General features: G+C 43.8%; 1 long non-coding RNA gene across 1 annotated transcript; it reads left to right on the top strand.

Annotated features, from left to right (window-relative positions):
• Window positions 1-14,054: 14,054 nt before the first annotated feature.
• LOC103266251 lies at window positions 14,055-21,477 on the top strand. The gene is made up of 4 exons (XR_504690.2): window positions 14,055-14,090; window positions 17,283-17,369; window positions 20,468-20,478; window positions 21,355-21,477. It is a non-coding gene; the product is annotated as an uncharacterized LOC103266251 (long non-coding RNA).
• The last annotated feature ends 4,987 nt before the right edge of the window (window positions 21,478-26,464 follow it).

Raw genomic sequence — 26,464 nt, 5'->3', positions numbered from 1 at the left:
ACACTGACTCCAAGACTCTGAACAGTCTGAAGGGCTGGGTCATCTCTTCCTAACACAGGTGAGGAAGACCTGCAAGAAGCAAACACAGTGGAAGACAAAGTATCTCCACATGTGTAAACTTCAGTCTGCAGTGATAAACAGCAAGGTCACTACTTGTCTTCCACCACTGTGGCTTGATTGTATAGTGCATTTACATATATGTCTTATTCTTCTTTTTAACTTTGTATTCCCTTGATTTCTCAATCTTTTTAAAAAGTCACTATCACACTGCTTTACTTTCCTAGTCCTTATTATGTATAATATCATCCTATTTTTTTCAGATTTTTATGGATTTCCAATTTGTGTTCTTTTGTGCAAAAAAGTTTTTTTTCTCCAAAACAAAAATAGCTGGTGTCTATGTCATTATCAGGCTCCCTTGATAAACTGATTAGAGGATATCAACTTATTGATACCATTTAATCTTTCTTACCCAAACTTATTTTTATTACTTTTTATTTCTACTGTTTTTCATGTATTTCAGAAATATTATATACTACTTTCTTATCCGTTGACTTTTAAATGTATAATTCTTTTCTAAAAGTGTCACGATATCACTTTTATCTGTGAACATGATTATATGACTTTCTCATTGATTCTGTTAATGTGACTAATTGTGTTGATGGATTCCCAAATGCTGAATCTCCTATACTTTCCTGACATAAAGGAAGATTGATCATGATGTAACGTTGCAACATGCTGACACAATGTTTCTAATAATTTTTACATTTCTACTCAAATGTAATTTTTCTCAAAGAACGGATATGAAATATTTAGTATGGAATAGAAATTGTGTGTTGACATTCTCCTCATCCTGGGAAACCAGGTTTTCTATTCTCTTCTATTTCTTTTTCTTTCTTCTATTATTTTTATTTTAAAATGTAGGGAACAATTTAGGGTACATGTAAAGTTTGCATGCCTTTGTTGATATTATATCCTCAGACTCCCATTGTTGTGTCCCAATACTGTCAGTCACTTTCCTATAGTATTCTGAATAATGTTCAGGACCAACTTATGAGTGAGTACTCATAATACTCAGATCTTTCTTATGTGATATATCACTGAGAATTTATTCTTTTTGGGGGGGGAATCCTTTTCACCCAAGTTGGAGTATAGCAGCACTCTCATGGTCACCGCAGCCTCAACCTGTTGGGCTCAGGTGGTCCTTCCACCTCAGCCTAGCAGGTAGCTAGAACTACAGGCCCCTGGCACAAAGCCTGGCTAATTTTATTTTTTAATTTACAATTAAATTAAAAAGAGAATAAAGAGAAGTTCTTGTCAACTTGCCCAGGGTAGTTTCAACCCCTGACCTCAGGCAGTCTTCTGAAACTGTTGGTATTACAAGTGAGACCCACCATCCCTGGCTCAATCACTTATATTATAGACTCGAAATCTATCCAGGGTCCTGTGAAGTGAATGGTCTTGGTTTCTTGGTTTTCTTTTTTATTATTATTCAGAGTCTCACTCAGTCACCCAGGGTGGGGTTCAGTGGCACTTTTGTGGTCACCATAGCCCTGATCTGCCGGTTTCAGGTGATTCCTCCACCTCAGACTTCCAAGTAGCTAGAACTACATCCACGTGTAACTATGCCTGGCTAATTTTGATTTTATTATAGAGATGAGTTCTTACCAAGTTACCCAGGCTGATCTCGAATTTGTGGGCTCCCAAACAGCTGGGATTATAGGCATGAGCCACTGCGTTCAGCTTAATGGGCCATTTTTACCAATCCTAGTAAGTATTACTTGCTCCATAAGTTTTGTTTTGTTTTGTTTGTCATCAGCACATGCACTGTATTGACTGCATTTGTAGAAAATGATGTAGCCGGGCTTGGTGGCTCAGCCGTAATCCCATGCCTTTGGGAGGCTGAGGTGAGTGGATTGCTTGAGCCTGTGGGTTCGAGACCCACCTGGGCAGCGAGACCTCATCTCTACAATAAATTTAAAAAATCAGCTGGGCGTGGTAGCGCATGCCTGTAATTCCAGCTACTCGGAAGGCCGAGGTGGAAGGATCACCGGAGCCCAGCAGGTCGAGGCTGCAGTGGCCGGGAGCGACCACTGCACTCCAGTCTGGGTGACAGAGTGAGACTCCAACTCAAAAAAAAAAATTAAAAAAAGAAAATGATGTGAGAGACTGGGCTCAGTGTCTCAGCCTGTATCACAGCACATTGGGAGGCTAAGTTGAGTGAATTGCATGAACTCGTGGGTTTCAGAACAGCCCAGGAAATTTGGTGAGACCTCAAAAAATTAGCCATGTGCATTAACACATCTCTAGTTCCAGCTACTTGGAAGGTTGAGTTGGAAGGGTCACCTGAGCCCAGCAGATCAAGGCTGTGGTGACCATGAAAGTGCCACTGCACTCCAGTCTGGGTAACAGAGTGAGACTCTGACTCAAAAAAAGAATTTAAAATGGTGTTAGTACCACACAAGAAATTGTAGAAAAAAAAGAAAACAGAAGGTTCTCATTTGTTCTTGTCAGATAAACTGAGATAAACCCAAGCTCTGTCACTTGGCAGATGTTTGACAAAATATTTCTTTTGGGCCAGAAGCATTGGCATTACTGGTGAGCTTGTTAGCAGTGCAGAAAGTCAGAGCATGAATATTTTCTCATGCTTGTCATTCTAGCTCTTTAGGAAGCTGAGGCAGAAGGATATATTGAGTACAAGAGTTTGAGACGAGCCTAGGAAATATAGCTAGCCATCATCTCTACCCACTCTCAAAAAATTAGCCTGGTGTGCTTGTGCATTTGAAAACACCCAGTCACTCAGGAGGGTGAGCAGAGTGGATCTGTTCAGCCAAGGAGGTAAAGGCTGTAGTAAGCTGTGATTAAGGAACTGCATCCCAGAAACGATGACAGAGACCAAAACTAAAAAAAGAAAATAGAAAAGTATCTTACATTTTACCCCAGATCTTCTGAATCAGATTTTGCTTTTTTTACTCTTCATTTCCAAGTGTACACATTAAAATGTGCAGGGTTTCTTCTAACTCTTAGATTTTTATCTGAGCAATATATACTACTTATACTGTGTGATAGAAATACAGTCCTCCAAAATGTACACACCTGTGTTTGTGCCTAAATTTTATATTTTATCATTCAAGAAAGCATATTATCTGTACTAGCTGAGTGAATTCTATTTCATTCCATTTCCTCAGATTCAAAGAATACATTATAGAATATTTCTGTTTCTAAAATTATGCAGTATTTCCATTGTCTTAAAAGTTAGTACCTTTTCACTCTCATTTCTCCTGCAGTTAACAATTCTGCCCATGGTCTCTTGGTAAGTATGTCTTGTTGTTTTCAGGATATGTAGACATTTGAGTATGTGGCCATGAAACTCTCTATTGAAAAGTAAAAATGCCAGATTATATCCAGTGAGGAGATATTAGAAAACTATAAAAATGTGGTTTACTTGGCTGAAGAAAACCTCCACACACAATATTTATTGCATACTAACAATTTCATATATTTTTCTTGTAGAAAAAACACATTCTAATATAAATGTAAGGATTATTAGAAATATATTGTCAGCACATTAGGACATCACATTATGATCAAGCGCCCTTTGTGCCAGGAATAAAATGAGTTTTTGCTTTCAGGAATCCATCAATACTATTAGTTACATTAATAGAATCAAAAGGGGTCTTGGCATGGTGGCTCAAGCCTGTAATGCCAACAATGTGGAAAACCAAGGTGAGAGGATTGCCTGACATCAGGGACTGGAGAACAGCCCAGGCAACTTTGTGAGACTTTCCTTATACAATAAATCAAAAAGTAAGGTGTGGCAGCGTGCATCTGTGTTTCCAGCTACTTGGAAGACTGAGGCAAAAAGATCACTTTACCCCAGCAGATTGAGGTTGTCGTGGCTGTGAGCATACCACAGCACTCCAACCTGGGCAACAGAGTGAGACTCCAACTCAAAAAAAAAAAGGAATTTAAAAAGTTATATTATCATGTTGAAGTTGATGTATTATGGCACTTTTAAATAAAATATTTTACATAATTCAATTAATAAGAAAATAGTGTAAAATATTTCCACAATACTTGAAAAATAGTACAAATACAAAATAAATATACTATATGCATTGGTAGGAAGATTCAACAGTATCATTAAGTCAACAATCTTCTAGTCAATTGATAAATTGAATATCACACTAATATAGACACCCATCTGTTTTTGTCCTGTAGACATTTTCTTGCATGGAAGAATAATTGCAAAATCCATTAAAAGTCTGAAAATAAAATAAGTGGCATCATATATCAAAAAGACCTGGAAACTAAACTAGTGTGATGTTTGCTTTAAAAACACACTGAGGGTCAGGTTCAGAGGCTCATTCTGTAATTCCAGCACTTTGGGTTGCTGAGGTGAGTTGATTGCCTGAGCCTTCAGTTTCGAGACCAGCCTGGGCAAGTTGGCGTGACCTCATTTCTACAACAAATCAAATATTAGCCGAGCGTGGTAGCGCATGCCTATAGTTTCAGCCACTTGTAAGGTTGAGGTGGAAAGATCACCAGAGCCCAGCAGGTTGAGGGTGTGGTGGCTGGTAATGTGCTTCTGCACTCCAGTCTGGGCAACAGAGTGAGGCTCCAACTCAAAACAAGCAAGGTAATACAAGCTTAAAAGTAAAACAGGACATATATGGAAAAAAGCCACTGCCGAGGAAGCCAAGGTAGGTCTTGTGTCTCCCTGGAGACGGAAGCTCACACATGAGTGCAGAGGAGACTGTCTTCCAGTGTGTTGGTTCCTGAAGCCACCCATCTCACACATTTCAGGGAGAGATGACCGATCCCTTTGAGGGTTCAGTCATACAGTTAATGTCTATGGACTGAGGCCTTTAACACAATTCAACTCTGATAAAAGAGTAACCAATGAAATTAGCAACTGGAAGCCGATCACATTTTAAGAAGTTAGTGATGGATAATGTTCTAAAAACCAGATTAATCTGCCATTAATAAAATGATTTATGAGGCACCAAATTTGCAAATCTATTTACATAAAATGTGTGAAATACACTTTTATTATATCTCAACATTTTTAAAACTGATGTGGGCCGGGTTCGGTGGCTTAGCCTGTAATCCCAGTCCTTTGGGAGGCCAAGGTGTGTGGATTGCCTGACACCGCGAGTTCGAGACCTGCCTGGGCAACTTGGAGAGACCTCATCTCTACAATAAATCAAAAAATTAGCCCGGCATAGTAGTATCCGCCTGTAGTTCCAGCCACTCGAAAGGCTGAGGTGGAAGAATCGCCAGAACCCAGCTGGTCGAGGCTGCAGTGGCCGGGAGCAGCCACTGCACTCCAGTCTGGGTGAAGCATGAGACTCCAACTCAAAAAAAAAAAAAAGAGAAGAATCTGCAATTGATAATAAATTCAGGTATTTTTTGTTTCCTTGGAAAATATTTCAAATTATCTTTATTCATATAAAATACTGAGTGTTAAAAGCAAGTGTTGTGAGATTGTGCTTAACACACCATGTGTTACTGCTGTCTCTATATGAGCAGTTGGGCTCTCTAGAGTCAATCAAGGAAATCAGAGAAAGTAAGTGTGTATATGGCAAAAAGGTGGAAAGAAAAGGGTCTCAAGATAGAGATCTTGAAGACATTCATCAGCTAACAAGCACCACACCAGAGGAGTTAGCAGCAGAGGACTTGGAGGGGAGTATTTCCAACAGTGTCAAGTGACTAGAAAGAAGACAGAGAGGAGGTTGAATGTGGTAACTGATACCTGTAATCCCAGCAATTTGGGAGGCTGAGGTGAGAGTATTGTCTGAGTCCAGGTGTTCAAGAACAGCCTCTACAATAAATAAAAACAATAATTAAGCATGGTGCCACATGCCTGTGGTTCCAGGGACTCAGGAGGCTAAGGGGGAAGGATTGAGCCCAGCAGGCAAAGGCTGCAGTGGCCATGAGCCTGCCACTGCACTCCAACCTGGGTGACAGCGAAACTGACAAAAAAAAAAGACACCAAATCAGCAATGCCGAAAAAACAATTCAGCATTACACAAGCTGGCAGAAGTGTTCTGGTTACAGGTTGCTTTTCAAATCTTTTATAACAGGAAACTTTCTACTATAGGGCACTAAAACTAAAGCATATAGCAGAAGTAGAATGGGTGCCATAGGGAAACATTTTTTGAAAAATGAGAATGTAAAATCATCAGACAAATTAAGATGGGTTTCTGAAAGCTGCACCATGTTCAGTCTCTCCTGCCTCCCCTCCATCTCTTCCGCCTCTGTCAACCAAGACAGCACAACGAGGCTGTCTTCTTCCACCTCATCCTCACCTTCTCATGGTGAAGATGGCAAGGAAGAACTTTATGATGACCCCCTTTCATTTAATGGACAATAAAGATATACTTTCATCTTCATGATTTTCTATTTCTTTTCTGTTTTGAATTCAGTGGATTCCTGTGCAGGTTTGTGACATGGTTATATTGTGTGGTGGTGAGATTTAAGTTTCTGTTAAACCCACCACCCAAACAGGGAAGATGGCGCCCAATAAGCAGTTTTTCAAGACTTTGCTCCCTCCCTCCCCCTTCACCACTCCTTAGTGTTTGCTTTTCTCATCTTGATATCTCTGTGTACCCAGTATTTGGCACTCAATTATGTGTGAGAACATGCAGTATTTGGTTTTCTTTTTCTGGGCTGATTTGTTTATATTATTGTAAAACTACAATTTGTAATACACATAACGTACAAAGTATGTTAGTGAAGTGTTTATGTAGAATCCACATGCAGAATCAATGCCATTTCATGTCTCTGAGTATATTCAGTCTCTTACGTAGAGCCACCAACTCTCACTAAGAAAAATATTTGCCAGGCTTGGTGACTCAGCCTGTAATCCCAGCACTTTGGGAGGCCAAGGCAGGTGGATTACCTGAACTTGCAGGTTTGAGACCCACCCAAGCGACCTGGTGAGACCTCGTCTTTACAATAAATCAAAAATTAGCTGGGCATGATAGTGCATGCCTGTAGTTCCAGCGACTTGGAAGGTTGAGGTGGAAGGATCACCTGAGCCCAGCAGGTTGAGGCTGGGTGACCGGGAGCGTGTCACTGCCCTCCAGTTGGGGTGACAGTCCAACTCAAAAAAAACATTTATAGTTAATTATGAAACATTTATTACACACCAAAAACTGTCTTGTTTCTGTTTCCTTTGATATTCAGAACAATGCAAAGTCAAAGGAACCCCTTGACTTATCAAATTTTACAAGTTATCACCTAACAAGTTGGCCCAGTAAAATCAATAAAATGAAGTATGTTAATTCTACAAAGTGACTTCAGTGGTATTCTTCAGTTGAGAACAAACATGGAAAGTATTCATTGAAATGTAACTAGGCCAGGCTCTGGCTCAGCCTGTAATCCCAGCACTTTAGGAGACCATGGCAAGTGGATTGCCTGAGCTAGTGGGTTTGAGACCAGCCCGGGCAACTTGGTGAGACCTCATCTCTACAGTAAATAAAAAAATTAAGCCGGGCTCGGTGGCTCAGCCCATAATCCCGCGCCTTTGGGAGGCTGAGGTGAGTGGATTCCTTGAGCCCGCGGGTTCGAGACCCACCTGGGCAACTTGGTGAAACCTCATCTCTACAATAAATCAAAATGAGCTGGGCGTGGTAGTGCATGCCTGTAGTTCTAGCTACTTGGAAGGCTGATGCAGAAGGATCGCTGGAGCCCAGCAGGTCAAGGCTGCAGTGGCCGGGAGCAGCCACTGCACTCCAATCTGGGCGACAGAGTGAGACTCCAACTCAAAAAAAAAAAAATTAGCGAGGCTTGGTGGCACTTGCCTGTAGTTCCAGCTTATTGAAAGATTGAAGCAGAAGAATCGCCTGAGCCCAGCATTTGAGGCTACAGTGGCCAGGAGCATGTCACAGCCCTCCAGCCTGGGTGACATAGCAAGACTCCAACAACAACAAACAATTACTTGAAATTTCTAAGTAGGCTAAATAATGAATGGTGTATGAACCTGAAATAGTGTATGGCCTGGTGGACTGGGTGCATTGTTGTGAGTCCTCCCAGACATGGAGGCCACTCATGACATGACACAGATGAGAGGTAGAAGGGTGGAGAACATTTTCCCGCCTAGTCCTTTCTCTGACCATGGCCTCCTGTGAACAACTGGGCTGCATTATTTGCCAGAGAGGATACAGGACTGGCCAGTAGGAGGCACCCAGGGAGGAGCAGGGTGCAGGAACTGACACTTCCTAGGGAATTCTTTCCAGCGTGGGTCCCACCACTGTGCCTACAGCACTTTATGGGGCTGTTCCTGTTTGACCTGCAGGAGTTCTTTCAGGTCAGTTTATCCTGGGTCTGGGCTTTGGAGGCAACATGGCACTGAGGCACCTTCAGGTCTCAAGGACTCAGCGGAGATGGAGAGTGTGATCTCTCCCTGAGGTTAACTACCACACCAAGTCCACTCCCATTTCACCTTCTGGGGCAATGAAGACTTGAGCACACAGGACCCATTAATTGATCTCTCTGGGCTTTTATCCCCTTTCTCTCTACAAACCTACTGGAAACAGGTCAGCTGGGTCCCAGGTTTTATTGAACATATCTCAGAGACAGGGCAAGGGATGAAGGCTAGACCCTCCAATCCCTCTGCCACACTATCCTGCACCTGCCTTTGGAAGTACCTGAAAGACACCATAGAGGTCACAGCCCTCTGTGCGAGCTGATGCCAATAGCCCCAGAAAGTGGCAGATAATCCTTCAGTCCCAAGCACTCACCCTCCCATGGGTGGTAGGAAAACATTCCCTGAACAAGGGAGTAGAAAAAATTAATGTCCCAGCCAGGCTCGGTGGCTCAGCCTGTAATCCCGTGCCTTTGGGAGGCTGAGGTGAGTGGATTGCCTGAGCCCGCGGGTTCAAGACCCGCCTAGGCAGTGCGACCTCATCTCTACAGTAAATCAAAAAATCAGCCGGGTGTGGTAGTGCATGCCTGTAATTCCGGCTACTTGGAAGGCTGAGGCAGAAGGATCACTGGAGCCCAGCAGGTCAAGGCTGTGGTGGCCGGGAGCAGCCACTGCACTCCAGTCTGGGCGACAGAGTGAGACTCCAACTCAAAAAAAAAAAAAAAAAAATTAATGTCCCAGACCCAGGCAGAATTTGGGAGAGGCCCAGTTGGGACCACAACCCAGACCCAGAAATCAGACTTCAGTTGACTGTGGCAACATTCAGTCCTCCCATGGTGTGAAGTCACAACACTGGAGGGAAGGGGAATTCAATGCCTGGGAGAATCACCCCATAGTGGAGACAATTCCATGTTACAGTGGCATAGGAGCTTGGGTAACAGTGAAGACCTCTCCCACCAGAGTTCTTTACTAGGACTGAAGATGAGGTAGAGTAGCTCTGGGTTGAGGGCATAATGCAGGGAGCCCCAAGCCAGACCGAAACTTAGCACACCCATCACTGGAGAAGCCTGAGTTGTTCCAACAGCAACCACGTCCCAGATTGCACACACCCTTAGCTCTGTGATCAATTTCCTGAATGGGTGTCTTTAGTGTTAGACCAGGGTGCCATATAGAAAACCCAAGAATTCCAGGGACCAGGGTCTATGGGGCCACTCTGTGAGGGCCAGATGAGCTCAGTGAGGAAGCTGATCAAAGTTGATAGCCTGGCTCTTCCCAGCCCACCAGCTCAGCTCTAGAAACAACAGAGCAGTCTGGGTGCAGTGTCTCACACCTATAATCCCGCACATTTGTTGGTTGTGCTGAGAGAATTGCCTGAGTCCACGGGCTGGAGACCAGCCTGGGCAATGTGGTGAAAGCTCTTCTCTACAATAAATAAAAAATTAGCTGGACATGATGACATGAGCCTGTAATTCCAGCTATTTGAAGGGCTGAGGTGGAAGGATCAGCTGATCCTAGAAGGCCAGGGCTGCAGTAGTCAAAAGCATGCCACTGTACTCCAGCCTGGTTGACTGAGAGACTCCAACCCCCCAAAAAAGCCATGTGGTAGCACCCGTCAATCAGGAGTCCTCCCCCAATGTCTCCTTTCTGGTGTGATCCCAAAGTTGAGGTACAACTTCAGGTTGGGGCTTCAATAGATTGCAGGGAAGTATTCTGCTTTCCAGGGGCCTGGAGGCTCAGGTGTGGCCAGCATACTCCTGGCTCAGAACTGACCATGGTTGTTTGGTGATTTCCTTCTTAAATTTGTTCTCAAACTCCCCACGCATCTGGAGAGCATAAGCCAATGTTTTCCATGATATAGTTTTGAACAAGGATGTTGGGTTCCTGTCTTTTCTAGATCTTCCCTTTGAGGTTAGTACCACAGGACCGCCTCACCCTGATACCCCACTGTAGCTCCAACACCAGGACCTGTCCAGGCCACTAAATCTGAGATACCCCTCTTTCTTATGGTGACAGCTGCATATTAACTTTCTTATGGGAAAGTGACCCACATGGCCCAGAAAAACTCATGGCAGCACCCATCAATCTGCTCCAAAGCTCCACATAGCTCCTCAGTCTGTGAAATTAATGTCAACAAGGAAGCTGGACACTTGGAAGCCGCTGGATGAGAGGGTGACTGTGGCATCCACAAAACCTTAGCCAGCCAGCAGCATGTCTTGGTCCTCATGCAGGTCAATCTGTGTGACAGTGTCTTTCTTACAGGGCCCAAGTCTTAACACTGGCCTCAGTCTGACTTCTGGGAGAAAATGTGATTTAGGGACACCTAGGATGATCGTACAGGGAAACTGTGGCCCTGGCCAAAACTAGAATTTGGTACAAGTCAGGGTGAGAACCCTTGGAATGGTGTGTGGGTACCTGGGGCTCACTCATGCCCAGCAGGGCCAAACCAATGATGTCACCACGCTTGCAGAGCAACCAGGATATTGATGAGGGTGACCAGAAACCCACAGACCAGGCATCAACCATATCCACTCAAGGAGGCAGTGATGGCTGAACTTCCATGCCACGAGTGTCCATTACTTGACCTCCAATAAGGCAGAAGTCTGAGGCCAAGTGCACAGTCCTAGGGCCATAATTTCAGGATTTGGTACATGCTCCAGATTATCAAAATGATGAAAATTTGGCAAGTGTGGCCCCAGGAAGCCAAGTCTGTAGGTCTGCCATACTTGGTGGGTTCTTTCATGGTAAGAAATTAAAAATGTGGCCTCACTTTGTGCAAAGATTCTCTAAAGTGGGTACCAGAGTTGCATATGGGAAAAGATTCCCTGGCTATGCAAGAATAGGACTTAACTGCATCTCAGTCAGTAGTCTGTCCTCTTTTTTTCATCTGGCTGCTGAGAGATTCTCTCTCTCTCTCTCTCTCTCTCTCTCTCTCTCTCTCTCTCTCTCTCTCTCTTATTTATTTATTTATTTTTTTGAGTTGGAGTCTCATTCTTTCACCCAGGCTGGTTGACAGTGCCAAACCTTCCACTCAGCCTTCAAAGTATCTGTAACTACAGGCACACCGTACCACACCCAGCTAATTTTGTTATTTTTTATTGTAGAGACAAACTCGCGCCAAGGTGCCTGGACTGACCTGAATCCCCCGGGTTCAGGCAGGATTCTTCATTTTTTCTTGAGTCTGCAGCTACTGAAAATCATCCAGTTCCTTTTTCTTATCTCATTGTGCTTTCAAGAGAACAAAAGAATAAAATAAAATAATTTCAGCAAATGAATTCTCAGCAGCCCCTCCTGCAGCCTGCTGTGCACAGTGTTGTCTTTGTACAATAGTCAGTGTCCAGATCTCTCCAAACTGATAGAGATGAGGTCTTACAATAGTGAATATACAGGTCTATCCTACTGGATGGACATGGGTCCTAAGATCTGGCTCAGTTATGGCATCATTCAGATCCCCACAATGTCCTTTGGGAGGTCTAGATAATATGTGGTTGGCAGCCAATTTTAGAAGCTTATCTGCTCCAGGATCATTGATTGCATAACATGAGTCTTTTATATTCTCTCTCTCCCTCTTTTTTTTTTTTTTTGAGTTGCAATGCCATTCTGTCACCCAGGCTGGAGTACAGCAGCATGATCCCGGCCAACCCAGTGTTGACCTGCAGGGCTCCTGGGATCCTTCAGCCTCAGTGTTCCAAGTAGCTGGAACTACAGACGAGTGATGCTAAGTGTTAGGGTACTGGTGGACAGGGTGAGCATGGAGAGGTGCAGGGAGGCACACAGCACCACTGGGACTGGCAAGCCAGAGGTGTGTGCTGAGAACCCAGAGATCCGAGTGAATTGCAAAGAATTGCAACACACAGAGGTGAGAGAAGAAAAGATTTATTTAAGAAAAGTTCACCCCCACAGACAGAGAGTAGGCCTACAATCTAGGTGAGTGTGGCCTTGTAGCTTAAATCCTTTCTTTGAAGATGTTGTTCGTGACTGCACACGACCACCCGTGACTTCCATATCAACCACCTGTGGATGTCTTGGAGATCCTTTGACAGAGACCCATTAATGTTCACCCACATTATCACAGACCCTAGAGAAGGGCAAGACAAAGATTCTAATTCTCCTGTAACTTCCTGAATGACATTCCTTGGAGTTAATGGAGTGTGCATTTCCTCCTATCTCCTAGGCATTCCCAGTAGGTTAGCTTCAGGGGTCCTTGACTTCCCTGTAGATAGGGCCCATTCTACTGGAAGATTTAGTCCCCACCTGCTCCCCCTCTGGGCGGTTCATAACTTTTGTAATTACAAGTTTCATGACTTCTATAGTCCTTGACCAATGTATGATGTCTTAGGCCTTGTAAATTCCCTTAACCCTAGGCAAACTTGATTGCCACTATGACATACCTCAGATACTTGGAAGTCTGTTTCTGAGAAGACAAAGTTGGTAAAGTTAATTATACCTAAAATGTGCATTTCTCCAAAAGCATAGCTTCTACTTTCTCATCATTGTGTCAGGGTTTCAGAACAAGATAAAAAATGGCTTCCCACTTTCGATCTGTCCTTTCACCAAGCCCGGCTCTTTTTTTGATTATTGTAGAGACGAGGTCATGCCAAGTTGCTTGGACTGGGCTTGAACCCACAGGTGCAGTCTACAGTCTTTTATACAGGAGCATGTGGGGGGTCTGGCATATTTCTTGCCTCCCCTCTCATTTATTTAAATTATTTTTTAGGGGGTTTATTTCTTTGATACTTGAGTGTGGCAAAGACCAGTTAGTCCAACATGTCACTGGTGAAAGTGACTCCTCCAGGGCAAAAGATGTAGATGCACCTTGACACCACTCACAGGGAACATTGCAGTGTTTTGCATCCACTGCAGCTTGGGATGGAGTCCTGCCGCTCAGCGACCAAGCCACCAGGTGCCACTTCTGTGCCACAGTTCCCGTCATGCTCCCCGATGTGCGCCACACCTGCTCCTCCCCTCCCCCAAATTCCCAGGCAGGGAGGCAACTCAACCTCAAAATGCTACAATCAAAAATATGCTTTTCTTTCTTCTTGCCTCCTCCAGCCCCATTTGATTGCATCTGATGTCACTCTAGATTAGAAGGATGGTGGCCTGTACCCTTATCCAATCAGCGGATCCTAGCTCGGAAACTGCCCAATCAGAAAGGAGCCGAAAGTGAAGGGAGAGTTTCTGGGCTCTGATCAGGATTTTTGTATAATGTGTCTGCAGAATTTCTGCATGATCTCGGAAAAACCACGTGTCTTTTTTTCTTTCTTTTATGCCCTGTGACATACAGGTCTGGGGTGTCCGTAGGGAGGATGCTGGGACACAGAGAAGCTGGGAGGTGGTGAGTATGGGGGTGGGTATGAGAACGGGAGGCAGGATGGACCCGGATGAACTGGCTGTGACTGACCAGCCTCCCTCTCACTTCTGATCCTGGACTCATCCTCTCCAGTGTCTCGGCCCTGGTTCCCTCTGCATGGGGTGGGTCTGGTCCTGTCCCCAGGGTGCTGTCCCCATGGCGACCTCGCCCCACCAGCGGCATCTCCAGGCAATCCCGTGCTCTGGATGTGCAGGAACCAGGAGTGTCATGGTGGGGCCCTGGAAGGGACTGTGATCCTGGTCCTCTCTCCTCTTCCAAGGTTAAGCGGAGGGTCTGGCACAATGTTAAGGAATTACCTTGGACCAAAAACGGATCGTGAAACCCTAATCCACCAGTCAGGTCTCCTGTTCAAAGGTATCTGGAAGGCTTGCGTGGAAAGGCTTTGGGAAGGGGCAAAGGGAAGCCGACCACGTGCAGGTGCTGGTTAGCCCCACAGTCGCCTGATCTGGGATATCCAGGTGGAAATTCCTAGGGCAAGTCATCAGGGTCATTGGCAGTTTGTCACCAAGTCCAAACCTGGTTCTGCCTGGTGGGACAGCCAAAGAGTTGGAGCAGGGGATGTGACAATTTAGAGGAACATTAAAACTGAGAAGATGAGGGGCCTGCATCCTAAAGACCCCACTTGGGTCGTTTGTGTGTGTGTGTATGTGTGTGTATTTTTGTTTGTTTTTATCCACGTCAGTGATGAGGGTGGAGAGGATTTCTTGAGTCCAGAAGTTTGAGGTAACCTGGACAACATATCACATTCATGTAGCTATAAAAGCTGAAACAAATTAGTCGAGATTGGTCAAACATGCCTATAATTTCAGATGCCTGGGATCCTGAAATGGAAAAATCTGTTGAGCTCTAAAGGTCAAAATTGTCACACACTGGATGGAGCCATTTCAAGCCTGCCTGGGTTATGGAGTGAGACTCAGACTCAAAAAATATATTTAAATTAATTTTTAGAAAATAAAGGCCGATCTGGTGCAGTGGCTCATGCCTATAATCCCAGCACTTTGGGAGTCCGAGGCAAGAGGACTGCCTGAGCCTGTGGGTTTGAAACCACCCTGGGCAACATGGTGAGACCCCGTCTCTACAATAAAAAAATTAACTGTGTGGTAGCACATGCCAGTAGTTCTGGCTATTTGGAAGGCTGAGGCATAAGGATCACCTGAGCCCAGCAAGTCGATGCTGCGATGGTTGGGAGTGTGCCACACCTGAGCGACAGAGTGAGATGCCAACTCAAAAAAAGTAAAAATGATATTAAAGTCATATTTTCAACATGTAGATGTGACATGTCCAGATAATCTCCCCCGAAAAGAAATGTCAGAGAAGGAGGAGGAGGAAGAGGCAAAAGTGGCTTGTTCTCAGGTAAATGTGTTCCAGGCAAGGTTCTGTCTCTCTTCATGCTGGAATGTCATGATTTTAGAGCATGCAAATCTCAACTGCTACTTGTGATTGTCCTGCCTTGTGAGTTTAGCTCATATTCAAGTGCCCTGAAAAATTCTTTTTTCCTACATGCTTCTGCCTTCTCTTTGTTTCTTCAGGCTTTATAGCTGCTGTGTACATTTCTCACCATGAATTTATGACCTGCATTATTAAACATGTTCCCTTTTGGTTGTGGAACATGGAAAAACACAGATAACCAAGATTGCTATTGGAGATGAGACATATTCATGTCTAGTTAAGCATGGAAACAAGTATTATTAAGGTTCCATCTGGATGCTCCATCTGCTCCATGCAGAACAGAAATAATAAAATGCACATTTAAGCAGTGTGGCAGTTACTGCCTCGAATAACTCAGAAAGTTTGGAATAAAAAATAATGAGAAGAGTCTTGATCTCTAGGATCCTAAAAAAAGAGAACATCAATGCACTTTTGGGTGTTACAAAACATGGAAGATACTTGTAGCTGGAATTCTACATAAAATATTTGTTTCTTCATTATTAGATTCAGATTATACTTTACAAATTTTTGGTTAATAATATCACAGCACTGTGTTGTCTTGTGTTTGCCATGCACATGACAACAATTTGTCCCAGCCATTTAGGAGGCTGAGAAGAGTGAATCTTTTTAGGCCAGGAGGTCAAGGCTGCAATGAGCTGTGATTATGCCACTGCATCCCAGCATGGGCAGCAAACTGAGACCCATCTGAAATGAAATAAATAAAAATGCAGAAACTTAGGTTTACCCCACATCGCCTGAATCAGAATCTGCATTTGTGTGTGTGTGTGTGTGTGTGTTGGAGTCAACCTCTGTCACCCAGACTGGAATGCAGTGGCACACTCCCAGCCACCTCAGCCTCTATCTGCTGGCTCCAGCAATCCTTCCGCCTCAGGCTTCCAAGTAGCTGGAACTACAGGTGCGTGTTACCATGCCCAGCTAATTTTTTAATTTATTGTAGAGATGAGGTCTCGCCAAGTTGCCCAGGTGGGTCTCGAACATTTGGGCACAAGCAATCCACTCACCTCAGCCTCCCAAAGCACAGGATTACAGGCTGAGCCACCTAGTCTGACTTGGACCTGTTTTCATTGCGCTCTCCTTTTACCTAGAGTCCATGGTCACTTGGTAAATATATGTTGTTGTGTTTTAAGGGGCTGTTGACATTCAGGGATGTGGCCATAGAATTCTCTCAGAAGAATAAGAATGCCTAGACCTGGCTCTACTAATTTTGTACAAGAAGGTGATGTTAGAGAGTCACAGGAAACTGGTATTTCTCAGTGAGGAAAACTTTAAGAAGCAATTTATCTTCCATAGAAAGAATTTCCTGTTCTTTTGTAGAAGGTTTTCTGTGAGTTTGTGCTTTGCAAAAATGAGTTTTAGCTTCATGAAGTTTTACCTATTTTGAAATGATCTGTGCCCTTCACAGTATATTAGTGGTAAGTCCAGAAATTTTGGGGAATAAAATGTTATTGCTTGGCAACCCCCTTGGGTTGTTCCTATTGTGGGAGCTTTTTGGTAATCTCAATAAATCCTGCTCTAAAAAACCCAAAAATTATACACATGTATATTGTTCGCCACACCTAAAAATCCAATGGCTGCCATCTAATTTTGATTCACTAGTGCTGATCTAAGGACCTACAATCTTTTTGTTTTGTTTTTGTTTTTGTTTTGAGTTGGAGTCTCACTCTGTCTCCCAGGCTGGAAGGCAGCGGCATGCTCCCGGCCACCGCAGCCTCGACCTGCTGGGCTCTGGCGATCCTTCCACCTCAGCCTTCCAATTAGCTGGAACTACAGGCACTCTCTACCATGCCCAGCTAAATTTTTTGATTTATTGTAGAGATGAGGTCTCCCCAAGTTGCACAGGCGGTACTCAAACCCACGGGCTCAGGCAATCCACTCACCTCAGCCTCCCAATGGTGCAGGACTACAGGCTGAGCCACGAGCCTGGCTAGGACCTACAATCTTAAAATTATTCTATAATGTCCTAAAGGTTCGGTGAGAAAAACAATATTTGGAAATTAATTTTGTAGAATCTTTTTTAGTGTACTATTTCCTGTGCACAGTACTAGGATTGTAATAGAATTCCAGCAAGTGTCATGTTACTTTTTTCTAATAAAACAGGTCTTGCTGTCTCTAAGCCAGACCTGACCATCTCTCTGGAGTGAAGCAAAGAGCCCTGAAGACACAACACATTAGCAAGACCCCCAGGTACGTAGAAGTGAAAGAAGCAAATGACACAGGTCGACGTGGAATCAAAGCTTGAAATGAGGTTTGCAATGTGATCTGCTCCTATGGAAATAGTTCCTGAGGAGCCTGGGGGTTTTTTCTCTTGATTTCCAAGGGGATGTCTGTTGTTCTTTGAACTGAAATCCCCCAGAAACTCTTGCTTTCCTTCCATTAATTTTCTTCAAGATTACAGTGAAAATCACAGTTCTTTTAATGGTTCATAAGGGCTGAATGATCAGACTACTGTTCTGTTGCTTTGGGACACATGAGACTATCATTTATTTACAAACTATTTTTTAGGGTTTCTTTTTGCATAATGTTGGAAATATGTGAGAGTAGTGGTGACTTTGTTTTTGGACTCTGAAATCCCAAGAACACTGTGAGCAGATATTTTAAGTTTTCTGCTTTATGATTTCCTTACCTAGGGAGGTTTCAAATGTGATCCTATAGAAATTCATACTTCAAGTTAGGCCCATATCTTATGCAGTAATCCCAGGACTTTGGGAGACAGAGGCAAGAGCATTGTCTGAGCCCAGGATTTTGAAACAAACCTGGGCACGTTGGCCAGACCTCTCTTTACAATAAATTAAGAAAAATGACACAAGCATGGTGGTGCATGCCTGTATTTCTAGCTACTTAGAAGGCTGAGGTAGAACGATCACCTGAGTTCAACAGGCTGTGGCTGTGGTGGCTGTGCGTATCCCTCTGCAGTCCAACCTGGGTAACAGAGAGACTCCGACTCAAAATAAATAAATATATTCATACTTTGTAATTTACCAGAAGCTCCCAGATAACAGGACAGTCCAGCGGGGAAGACCCAGCTCTGTGATCAGGCACAGGAGATGAAGACCTGCCCCCTTATTTCCAACTCCTGATTGGCCATTTGAGAACATAATGCTCATTTATTGCATGAGGCTCCAGGGCCCACCTCTCTGGTATTGAGTGACAAGCGATGTGATCAAATGATGCCTCTATGAGGCAAGAAAAAGTTAAGATTTCTCCCTGCACTGGCATTGTAGGTGGGAGGAGCTGGCTGACTCGTGAGTCACAGGGCATGCAGGGAACCCTAGAATCTTGAGAGCTCCCTGCCCCCAGGGTCACGAACCTAGCAGCACCTGACCTAGTGGACCATTTTTACCAACTCATTTCAGTGGATGTGAAGTCAACCTGAAGCTGATGGTGGCTCACACATTTTACACGTACTCATTGGGCTCATCTCAACTGTGCCCTGACTGGACAATGTCAAGGAGACACAGAGGGTGACCTGATCCCTCAGGAACAGATGGTGATCCAGCTTTGGGGCAATGACATTCAAAGTGAGAGGCACTTAGGGGAAGTTGGAAACTCACCAATTTGCATCTCTGCTTCGAATGAAAGTCTTATCACCCACAGTGTTGAGGGATGTGCGTACCTTACTAGGGTCCATCTGAGAAATTTATCGGTCTAGCCAGTGGAAAACTGAGAACACTTCTGCTTCCCTGTAGCCTCCTAATAATTGATGACTCTAAATTCCCATGACCTCAGAGGCAATTCTTTTTTTTCCCCGACGAAGCAGCATTCATGTTGCTATATCTATGGCATAAAACTCGACTGTTAGTGACATATTTTTTCCTTTTTTTGAATTGGAGTCTCATTCCACTGTCCAGTCTGGAGTGCTGTGGCACGCTCCCGGCCATGGCACCCTCAAGCTGCTGGGCTCTGGCGATCCTTCTGTCTCAGTCTTCCAAGTAGCAAAAACTACAGGTGTGTGCTACCACACCCAGCTAATTTTTGATTTATTGTAGAGACAAGGTCTTGCCAAGTGGCCCGGGTGGGTCTCAAACTTAGGCAATCCACTCGCCTCAGCCTCCCAAATTGCTGGGATTACAAGATATATTTCAATTCACATGTTCCAAGGGTGTTTTTTTAATGATTCCCAAATATGAGATAGAATGAAATAATGAAGGCCTGACCAGTACTTAGAGAAAATGTACACCTCACGGATTAAATACACATGTGAGCTCATCAGCTTCTTTGTTAATACAGAAGAAAATGTGAACATTAGCCGGGCTCAGTGGCTCAGCCTGTAATCCCGCACCTTTGGGAGGCTGAGGTGAGTGGTTTGCCTGAGCCCGCGGGTTCAAGACCCACCTGGGCAACTTGGTGAGACCTCATCTCTACAATAAATCAAAATGAGCCGGGTGTGGTAGTGCACACCTGTAGTTCCAGCTACTCAGAAGGCTGAGGTGGAAGGATCACCGGAGCCCAGCAGGTCAAGGCTGTGGTGGCCGGGAGCAGCCACTGCACTCCAGTCTGGGAGTCTGAGTGAGACTCCAACTCAAAAAAAAAAAAAGTGAACACTTATGGAAATGACAAGTTGAGGAATTCTAAGGAGACCACAGGTTAACACTAGCGTTCTTCCTACTTTATTTTTTATTTGAAATCTCATCCTGTTGCCCAGGCTTGAGTGAGGTGGCATGCTTTTGTCCACTGCAGACTCAAACTCAGGCAATTCTTCCACCTCAGGATTCAAAGTAGATGGAACTATAGGTGCACACTACCATACCTGGCTAATGTTCTTTGATTTACTGTAGAGACTAGGTCTCACCAAGTTGCCCAGGGTGGTATCAAACATCTGAGCCCAGGCAATCCTCTCAACTCAGCCTCCCAAGGTGCTGGGATTACAGGTTTGAGTCTTCCAGTTTTAAATAGGGTTTGTGGGGACATTATATGTGGTCAAGTGCATGCATCTCTCATACCTTCCTCTGTATTCTCATTCTACTCCCTGATTCCTCTTTACATAATGATTTCAGATTACACTTCTCCAGAGGTCTTAGAGAAAGACAGTGTAACAGGACAGTCCATCATTAAGTGGGGATTTGTGGAAAGGGGACTTTTGTGTCTCTGTTCAGATGCACTGTTGTTGGCCATGTGACCTCAAAGACACTGTGCTCTAAGTCTCCACAGTGGCTGCCTAAGAAGTTTGGACCTGGTGCCACCACAGCTGCTATTTACAGAGCCAGGTACTCCTTGGGGTTTGGTGTCTTTCACTTATATTTTGTGTCTCTGACTCTCCTCTGCTTACCCATTCTCTGGAGTAGCTGGATTCCAGGTTTGTTCCAGTTTTCTGAAAGTAAGCTGCATGGCAATATTACACTGTTTTTAATATTTTGATGAAGTAGGCCTGTGATCCCCATTTTACAAGTGAGAAAAGGGGCACTCAGACAGGTTAAGTACCTTCATTAATGTCACATAAGTGTCTCGATGTATTCTAAATGTTTACCTTGAAGTCTTCCTCTATGATGCGTACACTTCTAGCTGCATAATTAACACTTGTAAACCTAGCCCTGAATTGTATCCCACATCTTTAAAATAAAAATTAAAAACTGGCTGGACTCGGTGGCTCAGCCTGTAATCCCAGCATTTTGGGAAGTCGAGGCGAGTAGACTTCCTGAGCCCACTGGTTCAACACCAGCCCGGGAAACTTGGTGATACCTCATCTCTATAATAAAAAACTAGCCAGGTGTGGTAGTGTGCCTGTAGTTCCAGCTACTTAGAAGGCTGAAGAGGAAGGATTCCCAGAACACAGCAAGTCGATGCTGGGGTGGTTGTGAGAGTGCCCCTGCACTCCAGCCTGCGTGATGGAGTGAGACTCCAACTAAAAAATAATTTAAAATATATATGTTTACAGTTCTCTCATATTGTATTTTGTGTCTCTCTATTCACATCCGTAAGGGTGCATGACCCATTTAAAGTCTATTTTCTACTTGATGATATAGAAATTGGAAATCATTGGAGAAAGGAACTAGTTGGCCCTTGGCCTTCCCTGTCCTTTGTCTTACCCTTGGCTGAGGTTATGTTTTCTGAGGGAGCTCGTGCAGTGGTAGATCTGGATCAGTCTTCACCTGGAATATCACGTTTAGATAGCTCTGTTTTTGCAGCTGTACTTTTTTTCTCCTAATTATTCATCTTGGATTTTCTCTTACAGGTTTGTGTTGTATACTATCAGACAATAGAAAATTTTTCAAGAGGCCAGCATAGCAGCCACAGCATTCACCTGACAATGCAAAAACTGAATTTAAAAAATGTTGCCTTTCTACCAAAACATAACACTTTTTTTGTTTTCCTAATACAAAAGAAATATATACTGAAAAAAAAAGCCAAATCTTCAGATCTCTGTGAAATGAAATGAAAGCCTTTTCTTACATACCTTTTCTCCGATCATAATTCCTTCTTGGTAGGTATCAGCAGACATGTGTTTTTCTTGCATCCTGCAGCCCTGTTTGAACGCATCTCCTGTAACTCAAGATCAGAGGGGGGACCTGGAGCCTTATTAAATCAATGGATGGTAATGTGGAAACTGTCCAATTAGGAAGTTGCTGGAAGTGAGGAGGCTGCCTTCGGCTACTGATTGTTTTTTTTTTATCTGGCATCAGTGGAAATCCCGAGTCATCTCCAAGAACTGCAAGTCTTTACTTCAGCCTTTGTTGCCCTGTGACCTCCTTGTCCTGGGAGTTCATAGGGAGGACTTCAGGGGATGGGCGTGAGAAGGGGAGAGAGAATGGACCCTGATGAAGGTGCTGCATTGGCTCAGGGTGGGGTTAGGCAGTCCCCAGAGTCCTGACCCCAGCAACCTCGCTGAGCAGAAGCTACTCCAGGCAATCACGCTCTCTGGATGTGTGGGACCAGGAGAGGCTGTTGTCCTGGCCCTGTCCCTCTCTCCTGCCTCCACCGCAGCGCTAAGGAGTCTCCTTGGGCCAACAGTGGATTGTGAATCCCTAAGCCCCAGTCAGGGCTTGTGGTGTGGGGTCCCTGGAAGGCCTGGGAGGAAAGGTTTTGAGAAGGGCAGGAGGAAGCCCTGGTGGTCATTGGTTACAGCCAGGCAGTTGCATAATATGGAGTATCAAGGTGGATAACCCTAGGGTATGTCACCAGGTGCAAGCCTCATTCTGCTTGGCGGGACTGCCAAAGTCAAGACAGCGAGTTGGAACAGGGACTGTGGGAATATTTGGGAGAGCCATTAAAACCAAGATGTTGATGGGACTGTGTCCTAAAGACCCCTTTTGGATTGTGTGTGCTTTTTTAAAATTCAGGTCAGGGGTGAGGGGAGAGACAGTGGAGAGGATTGCTTGAGCCCAGGGATTTGAGACCAACCTGGATAGCACAACACATTCATGTAGCTATAAAAGCTGAAAGAATTTAGCTGAGAGTGATCACACATGCTTGTAGTTCTAGCTCCTTGGAGTCTGAGATGGAAGAATCCATTGAGTGCAAGTCAAGGTTGTGATAAGCTGTGATGGTGCCACTTCATTCCTGCCAGGGTGACGGAGTGAGACTCAGATTCATAAAATACATTTAATTTTAAAGAGTCATATTTTCCCTTTTTTTTGAATTTGAGTCTCACTCTTGTCACCCAGGCTAGTGTAATGGCATGTTCACAGTCACCACAGTCTTCACCTGCTGGGTTTAGGTGATCTGACTCAGCCTTCCAAATAGCTGGAAATGCAAACACAGGCCATGATGTCTGGCTAGTTTTAGTGATTTATTGTAAAGACAAGGTCTCCCAAAGTTGCCCAGGGTGGTCTCGAACCAGCGGTCTCAGGCAATCCTCTAGTCTTGACTGTCAAAGTGCTGGGATTACAGGCTGAGCCACCACAGTCACAACCTGTTGTTTAGGTGACCCTTCTGAAAAGACACATAGAGAGTGGGAAGCCATTTTCCATCTTGTTCCTAAACCTTAACACAATGATGAGAAAGTATAAGCTATGCTTTCTCTTTAAGTAAAATTAACTTTGCAACCTTTGTTTTTTCAGGAACAGACTTCCTGCTGCCAGGCATCAGGGGTATCTCAATCAAGCTTGCACAGAGTAAAGGGAGTTTACAAGGCCTAAGACATCATGCATTGGATAAGGACTAAAAAGTCATGAAACTTGTAATTACAAAAGTTATAACTGATCAGAGGGAGAGCAGGTAGGGATTCAATCTTCCAGTAAAGTGGGCACTATCTACAGGGAAGCCAAAAATCTCCCAAAACTACACACTGGGAATGCCTAGGAGATAAGGGGAGGTGCACCTTCCATTAGCTCTAAGGAATGTCATTTGGGAAGGTGCAGGAGAATTATAATCCTTGTCATGCCCTTCTCTAGGGGCTATGATAATGTGGGCAGACATTAATGTGTCCCCGTGTCACAGGATCTCCAAGACATCCACAGGTGGTCGATAAAGAAGTCACAGCAGTCTCATACAACATCTACAAGAAAAAGATTTAAGCCAGGGCTTTAGGGGTCTATGAGGGGGCCACACCCACCTAGAGCATAGGCCCACTCCCTGTCTGAGGGGGGTGAACTTTTCTTAAATAAATCTTTTCTTCTCTCACTTCTGTGTGTTACAATTCTTTGCATTTACTTGGATCTCTGGGTTCCCAGCACTGCACCTCTGGCTTGCTGGCTCTAGCAGTGCTACACCTCTCCCCCCTCAAGTTTTCTCTCCAGCACTTCACCCTCCAAACCCTAACACCTTCCACCTCAGCCTTCCAAGTATCTGTAACTACAGGAACACACCACCTTGCCTGGTTAATTTATTGTAAGGATGAGGTCTCACTAACTCACCCAGGCTTATCTGGAACTCATGGGCTCAGGCAATCCTCTCAACTCAGCCTCCCAAAGTGCTGGGATTATAGGTGTGTGTCACTGCAACCTGGCTATTACTAAGCATTTAAATTATACTACTGAATCTTCTTTACTATGTGATAAATATGCTGCTGCTATTTATGCACAAAAGGGAAAATGGTAATTTAGTCTTTGGAGATAAAGAAAAACCTTACATTTATAAATACTGGAGGCAATTTGAATATGGTAAAACATGGTATGAAACACATGTATAAAATAAATCATTGGAAATACATATTATTCTTCACATGCAAGTTGAGTGACGTGAAAGGAAATGCTAATTATACTTTTCATGTGCAATAAACAAAAAAATATTTAAGCGAAAGTGGAAGGCTTACTAAGTAACTCAGCTCTTAAATGATATATAAATTCAAGCATGTTATTTTAGAACGTTTTAAACTGAAATTATGTGTAAACTAATATACTTCAAATTAAAAGCTAAAAGTACATAACTTAGTTCTGGTATCTATAAATCAATAGAGCAAAAATTATAAAATGATAGTCATAAGGACAAAAGGTAACAAATATCTTACTGTAGCTTGGCAAAGTTTTAGTTTACCTACAACATTAGTTTCTTTAGGAATACTGTGAGGTAAATAGATTCTATTTTCTAGAAGACACATGTAAGCAAATAAATGTTAAATTTCTAAGCTTAGACTGGGCTCAGTGGCTCAGTCTGTAATCCCAGTGCTTTGGGAGGGTGACATGAGTGCACTGCCTGAGCCTGTGGGTTCAAGACCTGCCCGGGCAACTTGGAAAGACCTCATCTCTACAAATAAAAATTGGCGTGGCGTGATAGTGTGCGCCTGTAGTTCTGGCTGCTTGGAAGGCTGAGGTGAAAGGATTGCTGGAACCCAGTGGGTCAAGTCTGTAATGGCCGGGAGTGTGCCCCTGCACTCCAGTTGGGTGATAGAGTGAGACTCCAACTCAAAACAAAACAAACAAAAACAAAAAAGAAAAAAATTTATACGGTTAGTTTATGGTAATAAAAAATGTAACATAAAAATACATTGTCAAAAATTTAATAAAATGCTTTGTGCCCTGATAAAATGACTTATTCAAAGTCCTTTAGCATTATGTTTGGAAACCTCCATAAAACTGGTATTATAATGCAGAAAACATGACTTATCTGTATCTTGTGTTCGTGAAGTTTCTGAACCAATTCCCAACAGCACCACTACTACCCTTATACACTTGTCATGAGACATAAACAGATCTTTTAAAAATGACTTAAGTTGGGCTTGGTGGCTCAGCCTGTAATCCCATGCTTGGGAGGCTGAGGTGAGTGACCTCATCTCTACAATGAATCAAAAAAATTAGCCGGGCATGGTAGCGTGTGACTGTAGTTCCAGCTACTTGCAAGGCTGAGGCAGAGGATTGCCAGAGCCCAGCAAGTTGAGGCTGCAGTGGCCAGGAGCATGCCACTGCACCCCAGTCTGGGTCAGAGTGAGACTACAACTCAAAAAAAAAAAAGGCTTAAAAGAGGATTCCCCAGAAATATACCCAAATTTTCCCCAAACCCCCAAAGCAATGGATGAGCAGTCAGATCATGAAGTCCCTCACAAGACATGAGAACCTTGGTTTTCACTCTGAATGTGCTGCAAGTGCACTGAAAAGAAAAACCATGATGTAGGATTGAAGAGCATAAGGGTAAACAAAAGATGTCGCTTTGTGTCAGCAATAGAAACCTAGGCTTCTCAAAATTATTCTCACTGGAGCAGAGCTTCCCAATCCACATTTTAAAGTCTGGCTCCCTTAGGCCATTTGGATCTCTCATCTATGTCACTGTCACAAGTATGCCCATCTATATGAGTGAATGACTTTCGTCTTTGCTTCCGTTATATTCCAGGACCCTGCTTTTCTCCAGAAAGGTGACCAGACATGACTGGCAGACTGTCTAGTACACATTGCCCTCCTCCCTAGAACAGCACAGTGGGCTTAGGAAAAAACTCTCAATGCTCCATGTCTCTTTCTGGAGAGAGCTAGAAAAATGGATCAAGTTTTCAAAGATTTGGATTTTTGTGAAGATGTCTTTTGACTGGTTTTTGTCATCCTGACATGGAGTACTGAAGAAAATGAGGGCATATTATGAATGACAGGTTTGTGTCTATTGAGTAAAAAATTAACATTTTTTATAGCATCTGAAATGCTTTAAAACTACAGACAGTATACTAGGGAGGTAAAGGTTATGGGATCTAAAAACGAAAGAGGACAATCTTTGGTTCTCAGAAAATAGAGTCAACACATTCTGACACCATATTTGAGAAGCACCCACAATCTATAGCCCAGCTGATCAATATCAACCTTTCCATGTAAACACTAGATTATTGTTCCAGCTACTTGGAAGACTGAGGTGGAAGGATCCCTGAAGCCCAGCAGGAGGCTGCAGTTGTCCGGAGCGGCCACTGTACTCCAGTCTGGGTGACAGAG

The sequence above is a fragment of the Carlito syrichta genome, unplaced genomic scaffold (genome assembly GCF_000164805.1).
Source record: "Carlito syrichta isolate Samal-C Ts95f unplaced genomic scaffold, Tarsius_syrichta-2.0.1 Scaffold99439, whole genome shotgun sequence".
Taxonomy (NCBI): domain Eukaryota; kingdom Metazoa; phylum Chordata; class Mammalia; order Primates; family Tarsiidae; genus Carlito; species Carlito syrichta.
The sequence above is the reverse complement of the archived record's forward strand: the minus strand, read 5'-3'. Positions and strand labels throughout refer to the sequence as shown.